General features: G+C 46.6%; 2 protein-coding genes across 2 annotated transcripts in view; one reads left to right on the plus strand and one right to left on the minus strand.

Moving 5' to 3' along the window:
* LGALS3 (galectin 3) overlaps nt 1-6,103 on the minus strand; it is a 517,589-nt gene extending 511,486 nt beyond the window's left edge. Inside the window, exon 1 of the mRNA XM_068254414.1 lies at nt 6,100-6,103. The gene's annotated coding sequence lies outside the window, so the exon portion shown is untranslated. The remainder of the gene's footprint in view (nt 1-6,099) is intronic.
* A 5,917-nt stretch (nt 6,104-12,020) lies between these two features.
* JKAMP (JNK1/MAPK8 associated membrane protein) overlaps nt 12,021-17,576 on the plus strand; it is a 52,879-nt gene continuing 47,323 nt past the window's right edge. The window contains exons 1-2 of the mRNA XM_068254417.1: nt 12,021-12,116; nt 15,625-15,658. The gene's annotated coding sequence lies outside the window, so the exon portion shown is untranslated. The remainder of the gene's footprint in view (nt 12,117-15,624; nt 15,659-17,576) is intronic.

Below are 17,576 nucleotides of genomic sequence, written 5' to 3' on the forward strand. Positions count from 1 at the left end.
GACCAGAGTAGTGGCAGATCCATCCGGCGCTGCGACGAGACGGAGGTAAGTTCCGCCCGCCGCTGCCAGCCACCCGGACATTGGAGGGGACAGCGAGGAAGGGAGAGCAGCTCTTCTCTGCGCTGCTCCCCTCCTGCTGGGGAGGGGGACACCTGACCTGGCTACCTACTCTGGGCACATATACCCCTGCCTACATATACTGGACTTATATCCCTGGCTACCTACTCTGGGCACATATACCCCTGGCTACCTACTCTGGGCACATATACCCCTGGCTACCTACTCTGGGCATATATACCCCTGGCTACCTACTCTGGGCACATATACCCCTGGCTACCTACTCTGGGCACATATACCCCTGCCTACATATACTGGGCATATACCCCTGGCTACCTACTCTGGGCACATATACCCCTGGCAGGGGAGGACTGGGACCTTTTGGCCTGGGGGGACAACACAAACTAGAGGCCCGTTTCACGGCATCCCCAGCCCAAAGCCATATCTTTCTTGTGTGCAAATCTTCAAATTGTGATGACTAACAGCCCCAGCCACACACACACACACACTATGTACCTGAAGCCTAACCCCATTTCTCCGCACAATCTACCTGTCTGTGTCTGATGCCTAACCTTAAAGGAGTTATCAGGCTTTTTTTTTTTTTATGAAAATAAGTGCTACTTACCCAGGGCTCGTCCAGCCCCAAGCTCCCAGCATGTCCCTTGCTGCAGCTCTGCAGTCAGCTGTTCGCTGCTGCTGCCTCCCAGCCCCCGGCGATGACATCAGGCCGACTGCGCCTGTGCGAGCGGCGCTGTCAATCACCGCCACATGGACCAGAGCGTACTGTGCAGACGCAGAACTACTGCGCCTGCGCAGTACACTCCGGACCACGTGGCGGTGATTGACAGTGCTGCTCGCACAGGCGCAGTACAGGCCGACATCCAGGTCGGACTGGTGCCATCGCCGGGGACTGGGAGGCAGCGGCAGCGAATGGCTGACTGCAGAGCTGCAGCGAGGGACATGCTGGGAGCGTGGGGCTGGAGGAAGCCCCGGGTAAGTAGCACTTATTTCATTAAAAATGCCTGCTAACTCCTTTAAACAACCCCCCCCCCCCCCCCCCCCCCACACACACACACACACACAAACCTACCTACCTGGTGATGCTTAACCCCACTCCTGCCCACCCACCATACAAACTACTTGTCTGACACCCCCCCCCCCTCTCCCCCTCCAACTACCTGTTTGACAGTGCCTAACTGCCTGCCTCCCCCCTCCCCTGCCGCCAATCACACCACAGGAAGAAAAAACGTTCCCCCTCAGGCCAGGGTCAGAATGGGGATGATTATCACACAAAAAAAAACTCAGAGGGCACTGGCCTGGGCAGAGAATTGAATTTGACAGCAGTAGCAGGCAGGCAGCAAAGTGTGTGTAAGTCAGTGACAAGAAGGGAGAAGTAGTACAGAAACAAAATTTATAAAAACCACCTTTTCCTCTGGCAACCTGGACCCGACCTCCTCTATCCTCCTGTCTCCTCAGTCCTACACCTCCTCCTCCTCCACAGCAGCAAGCAGCTATAGGTGGCATCTCAGACTCCCAGCCCCCAGAGTGTCCGACTCCTCCTGCCAGGACAGCCAGCCAGCCACTCGTAGCCGCAGCTCCAGGCCCCCAGCCCCTCCCCCCAGCACAGAAAGCTGAAGAGTGAGACAGCTCACTCCGATGACACCGCAGGCACAGCAGCACGTTGCAGGCGGCAATGGCTTCAGGCGGGGGGTGGAGTCAAGCAGGGTCAACCCACCAGGCCGGAGAGGACCTAAGCTATTTGTGTCCTTGTGCCGCTCACATCCACCGCAGGCGCGGCCACGCACAAGGGCACACCACGGCCGGCAGCCTCAGCCTCTTCTCTGATTGGATACTTCACCTTGCCGGGAAATATCGCGCGAGGTTGCGATCCCCACTGCGAACCTGTCACCTGTGGTATGTCTGCGGCCGCTGCGTACAGCAGCAGCCGGCCCTAATTACTTAAGATTCGGGCAGCCCGGGGGGCAATTGCCCCCCGTCCCCCTGGGCCAGTCCTCCCCTGACCCCTGGCTACCTACTCTGGGCACATATACCCCTGGCTACCTACTCTGGGCACATATACCCCTGCCTACATATACTGGGCATATACCCCTGGCTACCTACTCTGGGCACATATACCCCTGGCTACCTACTCAGGGCACATATACCCCTGCCTACATATACTGGGCATATACCCCTGGCTACCTACTCTGGGCACATATACCCCTGCCTACATATACTGGGCATATACTCCTGGCTACCTACTCTGGGCACATATACCCCTGCCTACATATACTGGGCACATATAACCCTAACTACATATACTGGGTACATATACCCCTGGCTACATATACTGGGCATATATACCCCTGGCTACATATACTGGGCATATATACCCCTGGCTACATATACTGGGCACATATACCTCTGGCTACATATACTGGGGACACATACCCCTGTCTACATATACTGGGCACATATACCCCTGGCTACCTGTTCTGTGGACATCTCTACCCCTGGCTACCTGTTCTGGGGACATCTATACTGCTGGCCACCTATTCTGGGGACACCTATAGACCTGGGGCTACCTATTTTTGGGGAAGCACTGCTGTCAGATTGAGTGTATTTTGGGGAACTGCTGCCAGGTGAGAGGTGTCTACCATATTAAGGGGGCATTCTGCCTATTTATGTGAAATGCTGTCTATTTATGTGCCTCATGACTGCTGAATTTGTCTTGTTGGGGGCCTCATGGTTACTGAATTTGTCTTGTTGGGGGCCTTATGATTTGTTGGGGGCCTCAAGATCGCTGAATTTGTCTTGTTAGGGGCCTCATGATTGCTGAATTTGTCTTGTTGGGGGCCTCAGGATTGCTAAATTTGTCTTGTTGGGGGCCTCATGATTGCTGAGTTGGTCATGTTGGGGGCCTCATGATTGCTGAGTTGGTCATGTTGGGGGCCTCATGATTGCTGAGTTGGTCATGTTGGGGGCCTCATGTTTACTCATGATTGCGGAATTTGTCTTGATGGGGGGGCTCATGATTGCTGAATTTGTCTTGGAACATGCTGGAAGGTACATACTGAGGGAGGGTGGGTGAGCGTGAGCCTGCTAACCTCCATGTACATTTGAAGGGGCGTGACCAAATGTGGAGCACCCATAATCACGCTCACATTTGGTCACGACCCTTCACCTTAGGGGGCGCATTAATAGTCTTTGTCCCCGGGCACTGAAAACCCTAGCTACGCCTCTGCCCCCTGCCATCTAAAGTATCAATTGATGAGTAAAATTCTGAAAATGGTTTAAAATACTTCATATTTTCATTAAACACAGTAGTTACCTGTCCACCATTGAGTTGTGCTGGTCCAAAGTCCAGAGGCGTAGCTAGGCTGCCATTCACCATCCTACCCAATCAGGAGGTGGGAAGGGTGTGCAGCTAGCGAACAGGAGGAGGGCGTGGCTGGCTGGCCTGCCACTCAAACCTTCACCAGTAGGTGTTTATGGAGGCAGATGGCTCAGACAACCAGGAGGAAGAAGAGGTGGAGTTTGGATGGGCAGTGATCTATATAAATTAGTGGTCAGGCCTGGTGCTTCCATAGGGTCAAACCAGGCAATTGCCCAGTGCCTCACAAGTCAGGAGCTGGAGAGGTCTCAAGTTTACTGTCAGTACAATATGAGAATGTAAGAGGCCCCAATTATTTTTTCCCAGGGTCCCATTTTACCTTAACCTCCTTGCCGGTCTAATTAATCCAGCAAGGAGGCAGCGCAGAACTTTTTTTTTTTAAATCATGTAGCGAGCCCAGGGTTCGCTACATGTTAGCCGCTGAGTTGCGGCATCCCCCCACCCACTCAGATCGCCTTCGGCGATCAGAGTAAGCAGGAAATCCCGTTCTGAACGGGATTTCCTGCAGGGCTTCTCCGGTCGCCATGGCGACGGGGCGGGATGACGTCACCGACGTCATGGACGTCGGGACGTCACAGGGAATCCCGATCCGCCCCTCAGCACTGCCTGGCACTGATTGGCCAGGCTGCGCAGGGGTCTGGGGCAGGGGGGGGGCGGTTCTGCGCGGCGGGTAGCGGCGAATCGGCGGCGGCGATCGCGTACTACACGCAGCTAGCAAAGTGCTAGCTGCGTGTAGGGAAAAAAAAATTATGCAAATCGGCCCAGCGGGGCCTGAGAAATCCTCCTGCGCAGGTTACCCTGAGCTGAGCTCGGGATAACCGGCAAGGAGGTTAAGCCGACCTTGACAATGGTGGTCACATGACTGTTGCTGTTTAATGAAAATAGCACAGGCTGTTTAACACCATTTTCAAAGCTTTACACATCTATTGATATTCTAGTGGACGGGTCTCATGCAGGCTCACTGCCTGATGGGAAGGTTACTGCAGTAGAGTCTCCTTTATCCGGCATTGATGGGGATTGGCTGATGTCGGATAATTTCTGGTTGCTTGAGGCTCAATGTTATAAATAGGCCTAGCTAATACAGTACTTTACCCCACTCTATAGACATACCATCATCTCTGTATTAAATGTGAAAATACAGTACTATAGCCTACTCTATATACACCCCATGAATTCTGTATAACATGTTAAAATACAGTAGTTGAAAGTATATTAATCTTGGGAGAGCTGTGGAACCCAGTCTTTCAGCACAGCAGAGCCTAGAAACGGCCTGAGAAGCTGACCTCCTAAAAACAGGGTGACATGTCCAAACAAAATGCATGTGTTAGTCATGTGCTTTGAACAACTTGAAACTGTTAATACAATGATGTAATACATAAAAATATGTACAGTAACAACATTCCAATATGATTTATACATGAGTGCAACTTTGTATATATGTGAGGTTTGTAACTCAAGTCGCTTGTAAGTAGGGCATTGTCAGTAACTGAGAGGACATTGGAGGCAGAGGATAAGGTTCAAGTAGCAGAATACAAAAATGTCAGCCTCCATATCCTTCCTTCGAAAGCTTTTCTTTGACTATAGGAACAAAAATCTATTTAAAGTGGACCTGAACTCTTGCACAAGGCAAAAGTAAAACAGAGAGAAATGCACCCTGTAGGTATTTAGAGTTTAGCCTGTCTAATTCCCCCTCATCTGTGACTAATCACCACCGTAATTTGATCTCTCAGCTAGCAGTGTCAGCTGGCTGCCTCGGCAGAGCAGCTAATGTGTAAATATAGGATGTTAACAATGAAAGTAGGAAGTAGACACACTGCAGATTTTATTGCAGGATTTGTGTCCGCTGTAACAAAGAAATGTTTTTAGAGCAGAGAGGAAGTTCTGAGTTCAGGTCTGCTTTAAAGAGACACTGAAGTGAAAAAAAATATATGATATAGTGAATTGGTTGTGTACTATGAATAATTACTAGAAGATTAGCAGCAACGAATATATTCTCATATTTTTATTTTCAGGTATATAGTGTTTTTTCTAACATTGCATCATTCTATAATATGTGCAGATTACACAACACTCAGCATTCAAAATGATTCTTTCAGAGCAGTCTGTGAAGTAATGACCTCTCCTCTGCCAGAGAAAAAGTAAATAGTTCAATAACAGTTGAGATAATAAAAGTCAAATAACAGCCCTCTCCATGACTTTGAAAGTCGTAGAGAGTTTAATGGCTTTTTTGTATAGAGATAACAACTGGAGTTTCTTAACTCTTCCTGTACTGGAAACAATTAGACTGATGTATCTGATCTTAATGTTTTATTTCTTAGCTGTACTACACATACAAATCATAATATCATCATTTTTTTTTCGCTTCAGTGTCTCTTTAAGGGTTGGTTCACACCGACTTCTGTGGGTGGTGCGTCTAGCCAATGCTAAACACTTTTCTGCAACTGAGTAGAAAATCGTTTGGCAGTGCTTCTTGTCATTCTGTCACATTTTGAGCCCCACGGGGGATGCAGAACATTTGAACACAACGGTCGCAGGAAGCTACGTCTCGTGAATTTCGAATGACAGCAACGGCAACGCAATCGCATTTACATGAACGCTGCCATTCATAACAATGCAGGACACGTTCAATCTCTGCGTTGGAACGATGAAGATGGATGCCTGCGGAAGCAACCCTGAAAAGATTGTGTAGTAATGAATAAAATACTCTTAAAGAGACTCTGTAACAAAAAGAAAAGTTCCCCTGGGGGGTACTTACCTCGGGAGGGGGAAGCCTCAGGGTCCCAATGAGGCTTCTCCCATCCCTGCAGCTGCAGGCAGTCCAGCACTGGCTCCCCAGAAGTCTCCGGCAATTCTCCCTCGATAAGCGCTGATTTATTTACCTTCCTTGGCTCCAGCGCAGGCGCAATATCGGATCTCCACCTCATAGATGGGCAGAAGTAGCCAATCTCTGTTGGGTCCACTCTACTACGCAGGTTCAGGAGACTTGCGCCTGCGCAGTAGAGCGGACCGACAGCGATCAGCTTTTCTGCCTATCTCCGAGCGGAGAGCCGATACTGCGCGTGCCCTGGAGCTGGGAAGGTAAATACTTTTATCGCCGCTGTTCGGAGGGGCACAGCGAGACCGCCGTGGGACACAGGAGGACGGGGGAAGCCTCGATAGGATCCGGAGGCTTCCCCCACCCGAGGTGAGTACCCCCCAAGGGAGATTCTTTTTTTTTTTTGGTTACAGGTTTTCTTTAAAGTTGTAGTGTCTCCTGAACTGCCTAGTACTTTATGCCAATGCATCTGAATCTTGTGATGTGTAACTTTGTGCACTTTCATGCTTATAGTTCCACTTATGTTTGCCTTGTGTATTTGCACAAAATATAAAAAAGTGTTTTTACTATTGGGAGGTGTTTTGCTATTATAAGATCTTGAAATAATTGAGCATTACTGTTTTACAAATACTCTTTGGATTATACAGCCGACACGCCTGATCAGGGCTGTGGAGTTGGAACAATTTTCAGGTACCTGGAGTCGGACCTACATTTGGGGTAGGTGACTACAAATTAAGCTACACAGTAGTATACTCTACATATGCACTCCCTGCAGATCTACTGACAATGTTGTGCACACTGATCGCAGAGGTATTGTCCATCACTCATAAACCTGGTTCAGATTGTGGATAAAGAATGTGTAACAGAGGAAGAATCCCCTCATTCCCCCTGCACATCACTCTTAAAGGGGAACTTCAGCCTAAAAACAAACATTCTGTCATTACATTAGTTATGTTAATAGATATGTAATATAAACTCTTACCCACCCTGTTTTAAAACAACAGGGAAATGTTTGTGATTTCATGGGGGCAGCCCTCCTTTTTGGTTGAAAGGAAGTGATAGGGAGCATGAGACACTGTCCTGATCACCTATCCCGCGGCTAAATGAGGGTCCTTTCCCCTCCAAATCCCCCCTGTGCTGCCCGGGGAGCGCTTCTGTGTGAGGCGGGGCTGAGCTGCAGCCCTGCCTCACACGCGTCTATCAGCGGCGGATCTCCGCCTCTCCCAGTATTCCTTCACTGAGAGGGGCGGGGGAGAGGTGATCCGCCGCTGATAGACGCGTGTGAGGCAGGGCTGCAGCTCATAGCCTTGCCTCACACGGAAGCGCACAGGGGTAGCAAAATCTACGACCAAGTTGGTCGTGATTTTGCAGGGGGGGATTTGGAGGGGAAAGGACCCTCGTTCAGCCGCGGGATAGCGGCGTTTTAGCAGGGGCACACATGCCCCTGCTATATATAAGGAAAAAAGCCATTTTTATTATGGCTTCAGACTCTCTTTAAGGTGTCCATTACCTGTACAATATTTTCATCAGATACAATCTTTCGACACAGTATTCAGGATCAAATTGTACACAAAACAGCAGTTTTTGGTGGAAATCGATGTGAAATTATTCTTTGGTTGATTGGAACTGAAAATTCCGTTGATCTGAAAGTTGGATTTTATGATTGTATCGGAAGAGATAAAGTGCCCTAAAAATAATTACCTTCTGATTATTTGATAGCAAAAAGTGCGTCTAAAGATCGCATCTGACAAAAATTGTATCGTTATCGGGCACCTTAAAATGTACTGTTATTTTGCCTAGGGACCTGATCGATGTTCCTGTCTGTACCCTTTACATCACAGGTGTCAAACACAATCACAGGTCGAATGCGGCCCCCTGAGCTTCAAATGCCCATCATTGTAAGCAGTAAACCAGCAGCACACTGCCACTGGTGTGCTCCTCTGGTGGGAAGGCAGTTTCTTGTTGAAAGATTGGGACCTCAACAAAATTACCATGGGGCCACCTTTTGGCATCAAAACCCATATATATATATATATATATATATATATATATATATATATATATATATATATATATATATATATATATATATATATATATATATATATATATATAAAGCTCCAAAAACCGCTAGGCATGTTTAGAAAATTGCTCTAAACATGCCTAGAATTGCTCTGAAAAACCTCTTCAAAAACCGATTGCGTTTGCAAAGGGTCACACTGTAGTCACTTGTCTGAGTCAGGACTGAGTCAGCCACTTACATACCTGATATTTAACTCTTTCAGGCAGAGAAAGAAAAAAAGGAACACAGCATAGTTATGTGTGTGCTTGGCACTGTACATACACGTCTATCTCATCATGTCACATGTCAGTTCGGGTATCCTTTAATGCAATTGCTGCTTTTACACTAGGTGCAGTGCGATCTTTAACAACCTGAGCAGTCGCACTATAACCAAAATTTAGTGAGCCATACTTACCATTGAAAGTATGCCTCACTGCCAGGATATAGGCGCAGGTTGTCCAGTAACACACTGGGGCTATCACCGTTCCTGCGATGGGATGCAGAGATTTCTTATGAACATAAACAAAAGAGAGGGAGCACCGTTTCCAAAAAAAGAGTATGCAGCGTGCCCAAGGTCTCTCCCCAGTGCCTCCTGGGAAGTGCAGTCCAGATAAAACAGAAAGGACCGGCACCGCTGTCTTGTATCAAAGCTCTTTTAATAGCACCAAAGTGGCAGCAGTGACAGACTGCTGTTTCGGTTTACACCTTTATCAAACTGCTCAAAGCCATAAAAATTGTGACAAGACAAACACCTTTAAATACCCCCTTCCTGTATGGGAGGGGCCCCAGAGCGGACCTGAGAGGGAACTTCAATGGTAATATGCAAATATGCTCATGTTTCATGCACACTGAAAAAAAGTGTAATACCTGAATTAGCTTGTACACCACACCCCCAAGCTGGGATGTATGGATGATCACTTCCAAAAAAGGGAAACACTTTCTCCTCCTGTCCCTCCTCCAGCCAGCCACTCACAGCTGTGCAGGCAGTGCTCTGACAACTTCCAGGTCAACCCGGAAGTAGTCAACACATTATGGTCATTGGAGTGATCAGGTTGCAGTATTACCAAAAGTGGCCACAAGATGGCTCACTAAAGGTCGGTGCGACATTAAAGTTGCACCCTGCAGTAAAAAATGAAAAGTTCAAGATTAAGCCACAAGATGTCAGTGTGTGCAAAAATTCTAATGCAGTCAATAATTCGCATAGACAATGAATTTAAGTATATTTTAAGTGCGACAAAAACGTCGCATCAAGAATACAAAAAGCAGTGTTGTTCTCCTACCTGGTTCGCTGAGGGTGGACATTAAAAGCAAAATCTGGAAGAAGAGCATAAAATAAACATATGAAAACGTGATTTACTCAGGAGGTTCTGATGTCACTAGATACAAAAACTAAGATCATATTCGCGGTTTAAACCACCCACTCCAAAAGTATTCAGTTTCCTGATCCAAAAGGCCTCCTTTTTAAGTAAGGCCTTGTCCCTATCCGAGCCCCTCCAAGTATCCGGGACCCCATCGATTGCCATTATGCGCAATTGTGACACTGCATGTTTATGCAAATGAAAATGTTGCGCTACCGCCAAAGTGCAATTCGGGTCGCGTATATTCGATTTATGCGACGAGAAACGCTCCTTAAGTCGCTGAGTGGTTTTGCCTACATAGCCAAAACCACATGGGCATTTAATCATATATACGACGTACCGAGAGTTACAATCGTATCGGCCACGTATTTTAAAGGGGACACCCGTTGAGGGATGGCAGAAAGTGTCCCCCCTGATAACATGTCCACACATGTGGCATGATAAACAAGGGTACATGCCCCTTCTGCCCGTGTCCCCAACAGGGCCCCCACTCCTAGTAATTTTGTCCCGAACTGTTGGTGCCCTTTTAAAGGACATCAACGGGGGATATCGTAGTTCTGGAATCGATGGGAATCCTTCACTCAAAATGTGCCAATGTTTGCGAATTGTACGTGCAATCATGTTACTGCAGGTATTATATGTGGATACGAAAGGTAACCTAAGGCTTCTCCTTCTACCTATTCTATCACGTTTCTCAGTTTGGAACGTATTTTCAGGGTAACCCCGGGCCCTAAACTTACTCCTCATTTCTTCCTGTCTCCTCTCCCTGACCTCAGTATCTGTGACAATGTCCGCCACTCTCTTAAGCTGCCCTAGTGGTATACTATCTCTGGTGCCGTCGGGGTGGAAACTCCTATAGTGCAACAGGGAGTTCCTATCAGTCTCTTTGACAAATAAATCCGTCTCGAAGTGACCATCTTGCAAAATGACTCGAGTGTCCAAAAAGGAGACACTACTGGGGTCACTATGCGTCGTAAACCGAATATAGGGGCAGGCACTGTGCAGTTGCGATACGAACTCATCCAGGCTCGAACGCGGGCCCCTCCACACGCAAAATATGTCGTCTATAAATCTCCACCAGCACAAAGCGCGCTGGCGGAAAAGACGATTATCATAGTATACCACTAGGGCAGCTTAAGAGAGTGGCGGACATTGTCACAGATACTGAGGTCAGGGAGAGGAGACAGGAAGAAATGAGGAGTAAGTTTAGGGCCCGGGGTTACCCTGAAAATACGTTCCAAACTGAGAAACGTGATAGAATAGGTAGAAGGAGAAGCCTTAGGTTACCTTTCGTATCCACATATAATACCTGCAGTAACATGATTGCACGTACAATTCGCAAACATTGGCACATTTTGAGTGAAGGATTCCCATCGATTCCAGAACTACGATATCCCCCGTTGATGTCCTTTAAAAGGGCACCAACAGTTCGGGACAAAATTACTAGGAGTGGGGGCCCTGTTGGGGACACGGGCAGAAGGGGCATGTACCCTTGTTTATCATGCCACATGTGTGGACATGTTATCAGGGGGGACACTTTCTGCCATCCCTCAACGGGTGTCCCCTTTAAAATACGTGGCCGATACGATTGTAACTCTCGGTACGTCGTATATATGATTAAATGCCCATGTGGTTTTGGCTATGTAGGCAAAACCACTCAGCGACTTAAGGAGCGTTTCTCGTCGCATAAATCGAATATACGCGACCCGAATTGCACTTTGGCGGTAGCGCAACATTTTCATTTGCATAAACATGCAGTGTCACAATTGCGCATAATGGCAATCGATGGGGTCCCGGATACTTGGAGGGGCTCGGATAGGGACAAGGCCTTACTTAAAAAGGAGGCCTTTTGGATCAGGAAACTGAATACTTTTGGAGTGGGTGGTTTAACCGCGAATATGATCTTAGTTTTTGTATCTAGTGACATCAGAACCTCCTGAGTAAATCACGTTTTCATATGTTTATTTTATGCTCTTCTTCCAGATTTTGCTTTTAATGTCCACCCTCAGCGAACCAGGTAGGAGAACAACACTGCTTTTTGTATTCTTGATGCGACGTTTTTGTCGCACTTAAAATATACTTAAATTCATTGTCTATGCGAATTATTGACTGCATTAGAATTTTTGCACACACTGACATCTTGTGGCTTAATCTTGAACTTTTCATTTTTTACTGCAGGGTGCAACTTTAATGTCGCACCGACCTTTAGTGAGCCATCTTGTGGCCACTTTTGGTAATACTGCAACCTGATCACTCCAATGACCATAATGTGTTGACTACTTCCGGGTTGACCTGGAAGTTGTCAGAGCACTGCCTGCACAGCTGTGAGTGGCTGGCTGGAGGAGGGACAGGAGGAGAAAGTGTTTCCCTTTTTTGGAAGTGATCATCCATACATCCCAGCTTGGGGGTGTGGTGTACAAGCTAATTCAGGTATTACACTTTTTTTCAGTGTGCATGAAACATGAGCATATTTGCATATTACCATTGAAGTTCCCTCTCAGGTCCGCTCTGGGGCCCCTCCCATACAGGAAGGGGGTATTTAAAGGTGTTTGTCTTGTCACAATTTTTATGGCTTTGAGCAGTTTGATAAAGGTGTAAACCGAAACAGCAGTCTGTCACTGCTGCCACTTTGGTGCTATTAAAAGAGCTTTGATACAAGACAGCGGTGCCGGTCCTTTCTGTTTTATCTGGACTGCACTTCCCAGGAGGCACTGGGGAGAGACCTTGGGCACGCTGCATACTCTTTTTTGGAAACGGTGCTCCCTCTCTTTTGTTTATGTGCATACGAGTGCCTCAGGAGGTGAGCACGACTACGCTTTCACGATATTAATCACTTCAAGTGAAGATATGACTACTCCGGATGTGTTTGGTTATAATGAGCAGCAAGCAGGAGAGATCCTGGCTCTACTGAAGAAAGATGTCACATACTTGAGGACCCCAGATGCCAAACCGTTACAAAGAGAACTTGAATCGATCAGAAAGAGACGCATAAATCTTGAACTACATGCAGACACACTTGGCGAGTATTGCCGGGTACGACGTATTCCAAGAGCGATGAGATCGCAGGTGCCTCCATTATTGTTTCCACATGATAAGGAGTTCACGGGTGTGTGGGAGCGCATATGGAATCGTGCCTCCTATGACGCTATGCTCCACACCATAGTGCGAATTCATCAAGAGCTATCATTAGTGGATGAAAAGGCTGAGACCCTAACCAAACAACTGCAAGAGGTGTTGCCTGAAGAGCAGTATACTGGTTTTATGGATGGCCTAAAGACCAAAATGGAAAACTTTACTAAAACGGTGGAAACAGATAAGAGGAATAAGTTTGCTCGCGACTCTTCTGATTACACCAACGGTTTCGTGTATTCTTGGCAGAGACTTTCGGGTCCTCGTAGACCGACCCCTAAGGGGAAACCACCACGTGGTAAGAAACCTCGCACACCAAGAGGAGATTCTGATTCTGAGCCGATCTCGGATGCCTCAGCGGGTGCTTCGAGAGATCGATCCCCAAACGGCCACGTAGGGGCCGCAGCAGGAGAGGCGGCCGGAGATACCAGCGGAGAAAATGGACATCAACGCAGGGCAAGCCCACAAGGCAGGGGCAGGCCAGGCCGCAATGTGAGCCCGAGAGTACTGAGACCGAGGGCACACCATCATTAGTGGTGAACATTAGTTCCCACAGTCTTTCACCTGACGAGATTCAAGTTTTGGAACTGGGACTGAACTTTTGTCCAACTAACTCACCGAATTTCTTCGAAGTGGATCAAGAACTTTATCGTTTTTTTCGTCTCATTAAGCTCAAATATTTTTTTGCCTCCATACCCCAGTTCCCAACTTCTGGAGATGGCCCTGAGGGTTGTTTCAGGTTGCGGGAAATAGGTTTGCGAAACCCTAGTGGTTTCATTCCACCAAGTCACCCCACTATTGACTCATTTATTTCTAGAGTCCAGAATGACCTTAGATGTGTCGAGGATGATTTCCAGAGGGGTAAAATTGGGGTCAATTGTAATTTGTCACCAATACAACGTAGAGCTATTTCTTCCCTACGGGATAATGTGTCCATCACCATCCGCCCCGCAGATAAGGGTGGGGCAGTGGTGGTGATGGATACCAGTATGTACAATGAGGAGGTTTTGAGACAATTATCTGACTCTGATGTTTATGAAAGCATAGATTGTGATCCTGTGTTGATTGTTCGGGCAAAAATTGATGATTTATTAAATGAAGCATTGAGAAAAGGCATTATCGATAATGGTCTTTTTAAATTCCTCAGGGAAGAACATCCCAAGACCCCTACGCTTTATATCCTTCCTAAAATCCACAAGAGGCTGGACAGGCCTCCAGGTAGACCCATTGTTTCGGGCATTGGGTCAATATTTGTACCAATAGCTAAATTCCTGGATGGCCTGCTCCAGCCTCTTGTACATGAAGTACCATCGTATCTTCGTGATACAAGGATGTTTTTGGATAAATTACGAGGTCTTGGTCAAGTCGATGAGGGAGTGCTACTTGTTACACTAGATGTTGAGAGCCTCTACACCTCCATCCCGCATGATGGGGGTGTGGAGGCGATTGACTGGTTCATCATGACCCGCACTGACTATTCACACGAGCAGAGGAAATTTCTGGTGCGACTGTTGGAGGTGGTACTCAAGTGCAACTATTTTACGTTTGGGGGCAGGTATTTTGTGCAGAGGCGGGGCACGGCAATGGGCTCGAACGTGGCCCCCTCCTACGCAAATCTATACATGGCCCTCCATGAGGAGGCATTTGTCTATGATAATCGTCTTTTCCGCCAGCGCGCTTTGTGCTGGTGGAGATTTATAGACGACATATTTTGCGTGTGGAGGGGCCCGCGTTCGAGCCTGGATGAGTTCGTATCGCAACTGCACAGTGCCTGCCCCTATATTCGGTTTACGACGCATAGTGACCCCAGTAGTGTCTCCTTTTTGGACACTCGAGTCATTTTGCAAGATGGTCACTTCGAGACGGATTTATTTGTCAAAGAGACTGATAGGAACTCCCTGTTGCACTATAGGAGTTTCCACCCCGACGGCACCAGAGATAGTATACCACTAGGGCAGCTTAAGAGAGTGGCGGACATTGTCACAGATACTGAGGTCAGGGAGAGGAGACAGGAAGAAATGAGGAGTAAGTTTAGGGCCCGGGGTTACCCTGAAAATACGTTCCAAACTGAGAAACGTGATAGAATAGGTAGAAGGAGAAGCCTTAGGTTACCTTTCGTATCCACATATAATACCTGCAGTAACATGATTGCACGTACAATTCGCAAACATTGGCACATTTTGAGTGAAGGATTCCCATCGATTCCAGAACTACGATATCCCCCGTTGATGTCCTTTAAAAGGGCACCAACAGTTCGGGACAAAATTACTAGGAGTGGGGGCCCTGTTGGGGACACGGGCAGAAGGGGCATGTACCCTTGTTTATCATGCCACATGTGTGGACATGTTATCAGGGGGGACACTTTCTGCCATCCCTCAACGGGTGTCCCCTTTAAAATACGTGGCCGATACGATTGTAACTCTCGGTACGTCGTATATATGATTAAATGCCCATGTGGTTTTGGCTATGTAGGCAAAACCACTCAGCGACTTAAGGAGCGTTTCTCGTCGCATAAATCGAATATACGCGACCCGAATTGCACTTTGGCGGTAGCGCAACATTTTCATTTGCATAAACATGCAGTGTCACAATTGCGCATAATGGCAATCGATGGGGTCCCGGATACTTGGAGGGGCTCGGATAGGGACAAGGCCTTACTTAAAAAGGAGGCCTTTTGGATCAGGAAACTGAATACTTTTGGAGTGGGTGGTTTAAACCGCGAATATGATCTTAGTTTTTGTATCTAGTGACATCAGAACCTCCTGAGTAAATCACGTTTTCATATGTTTATTTTATGCTCTTCTTCCAGATTTTGCTTTTAATGTCCACCCTCAGCGAACCAGGTAGGAGAACAACACTGCTTTTTGTATTCTTGATGCGACGTTTTTGTCGCACTTAAAATATACTTAAATTCATTGTCTATGCGAATTATTGACTGCATTAGAATTTTTGCACACACTGACATCTTGTGGCTTAATCTTGAACTTTTCATTTTTTACTGCAGGGTGCAACTTTAATGTCGCACCGACCTTTAGTGAGCCATCTTGTGGCCACTTTTGGTAATACTGCAACCTGATCACTCCAATGACCATAATGTGTTGACTACTTCCGGGTTGACCTGGAAGTTGTCAGAGCACTGCCTGCACAGCTGTGAGTGGCTGGCTGGAGGAGGGACAGGAGGAGAAAGTGTTTCCCTTTTTTGGAAGTGATCATCCATACATCCCAGCTTGGGGGTGTGGTGTACAAGCTAATTCAGGTATTACACTTTTTTTCAGTGTGCATGAAACATGAGCATATTTGCATATTACCATTGAAGTTCCCTCTCAGGTCCGCTCTGGGGCCCCTCCCATACAGGAAGGGGGTATTTAAAGGTGTTTGTCTTGTCACAATTTTTATGGCTTTGAGCAGTTTGATAAAGGTGTAAACCGAAACAGCAGTCTGTCACTGCTGCCACTTTGGTGCTATTAAAAGAGCTTTGATACAAGACAGCGGTGCCGGTCCTTTCTGTTTTATCGAGATTTCTTATGACGCATGTAGTGTAGAGTTTAAAACATCCAGCCTAATACTCTGTCAAAGCCACAGACCCAAAACAAGTGTAAACATCAAGTGCTGAGATTAAAATCTGGTCAGGATAGCCACATGCTTGTTTAAGGTGTGCGATTCAGATGCTGCTACAGCCGAAAGGATGAGCATGACGGCCAGGCAACTGGCATTCTTTAAGCAGAAATAAATATTGCAGCCTCCATATCCCTCTCACTACACTGTACCTTTAAGCATACAAAAGTCAACAGTTAGGACAGTGACAGAGTAATAAGAACAAGCCTTCGCAGTGGCAAAGGAAGCAGAGGTAGATGAATCTAGGGAACGCCCGTACACTGCGAGTCTGCAGGATAGACAAACCCACAAAACAGCACACAATAAAGACAATGAAGTGAACAATTCAGAATGTGAAAAATATTTATTTACCTTAAAGTGAACCAGAGAAAAAGCACCCTCATATTTCACCATATATATCAGTGGGAACATTAGAGAAAACACCTACCCTGCTCTCTGTTTAATCCTTCACTGCTCAGCCTGCTTGTTAGTCCTGATAAAATCCCCGATTGAGCATTCAGGCTGGCTTTGCTCAGGAATCATTATAGCTGAGTCTGTCTTCTCTGATGTCTATTCAAGCCCAAACCTGCCCCCTTCTGGCTCTGCTTTCCTGTTCTGTATACTGCAGCATCACAGAGAGCTATAATGAGATGGGAGGAGCTGCTAATGTAAGGGTATATTGAAAAACATTTTTTTTAATCTATATTTGTTAGTCATAAGAGGTTTTTAGAAATGGTGATTTCACAGCCTACTAAATAATATGCTGTGTTTTGCATGGAGTTTTAGTAAAAAAAAAACACACAAAAAAAAAAACAAAAAAACGGCACACCAGAGCAGCGAAAATACCAGGTATAGTATTTATTTTGTAAAATCTGTCGTGCCAAAGCGTTTACCTCTGGTTTCCTCTTCTGCAGTGACTTGTTAGAGTATTATAAAATGTCACAATTGAACAAAGACAGCGTTATTCAGCTAACACGGTGTAATCCACATATATAAGGGAGAAGGATTAACAGGATTGTAGCAGCATATAGGGATATACATACAGTTACAATGGTGTTCGTGTTACAAGATATTAAAAGATACAAAATATAAAGCAAGATATTAAAGTGGAATAAAACTGACAACATTCAATAAAAATGTTTTCCTACTTTTTATTACCCATACAGT

The sequence above is a fragment of the Hyperolius riggenbachi genome, chromosome 9 (genome assembly GCF_040937935.1).
Source record: "Hyperolius riggenbachi isolate aHypRig1 chromosome 9, aHypRig1.pri, whole genome shotgun sequence".
NCBI classification, from domain to species: Eukaryota; Metazoa; Chordata; class Amphibia; order Anura; family Hyperoliidae; genus Hyperolius; species Hyperolius riggenbachi.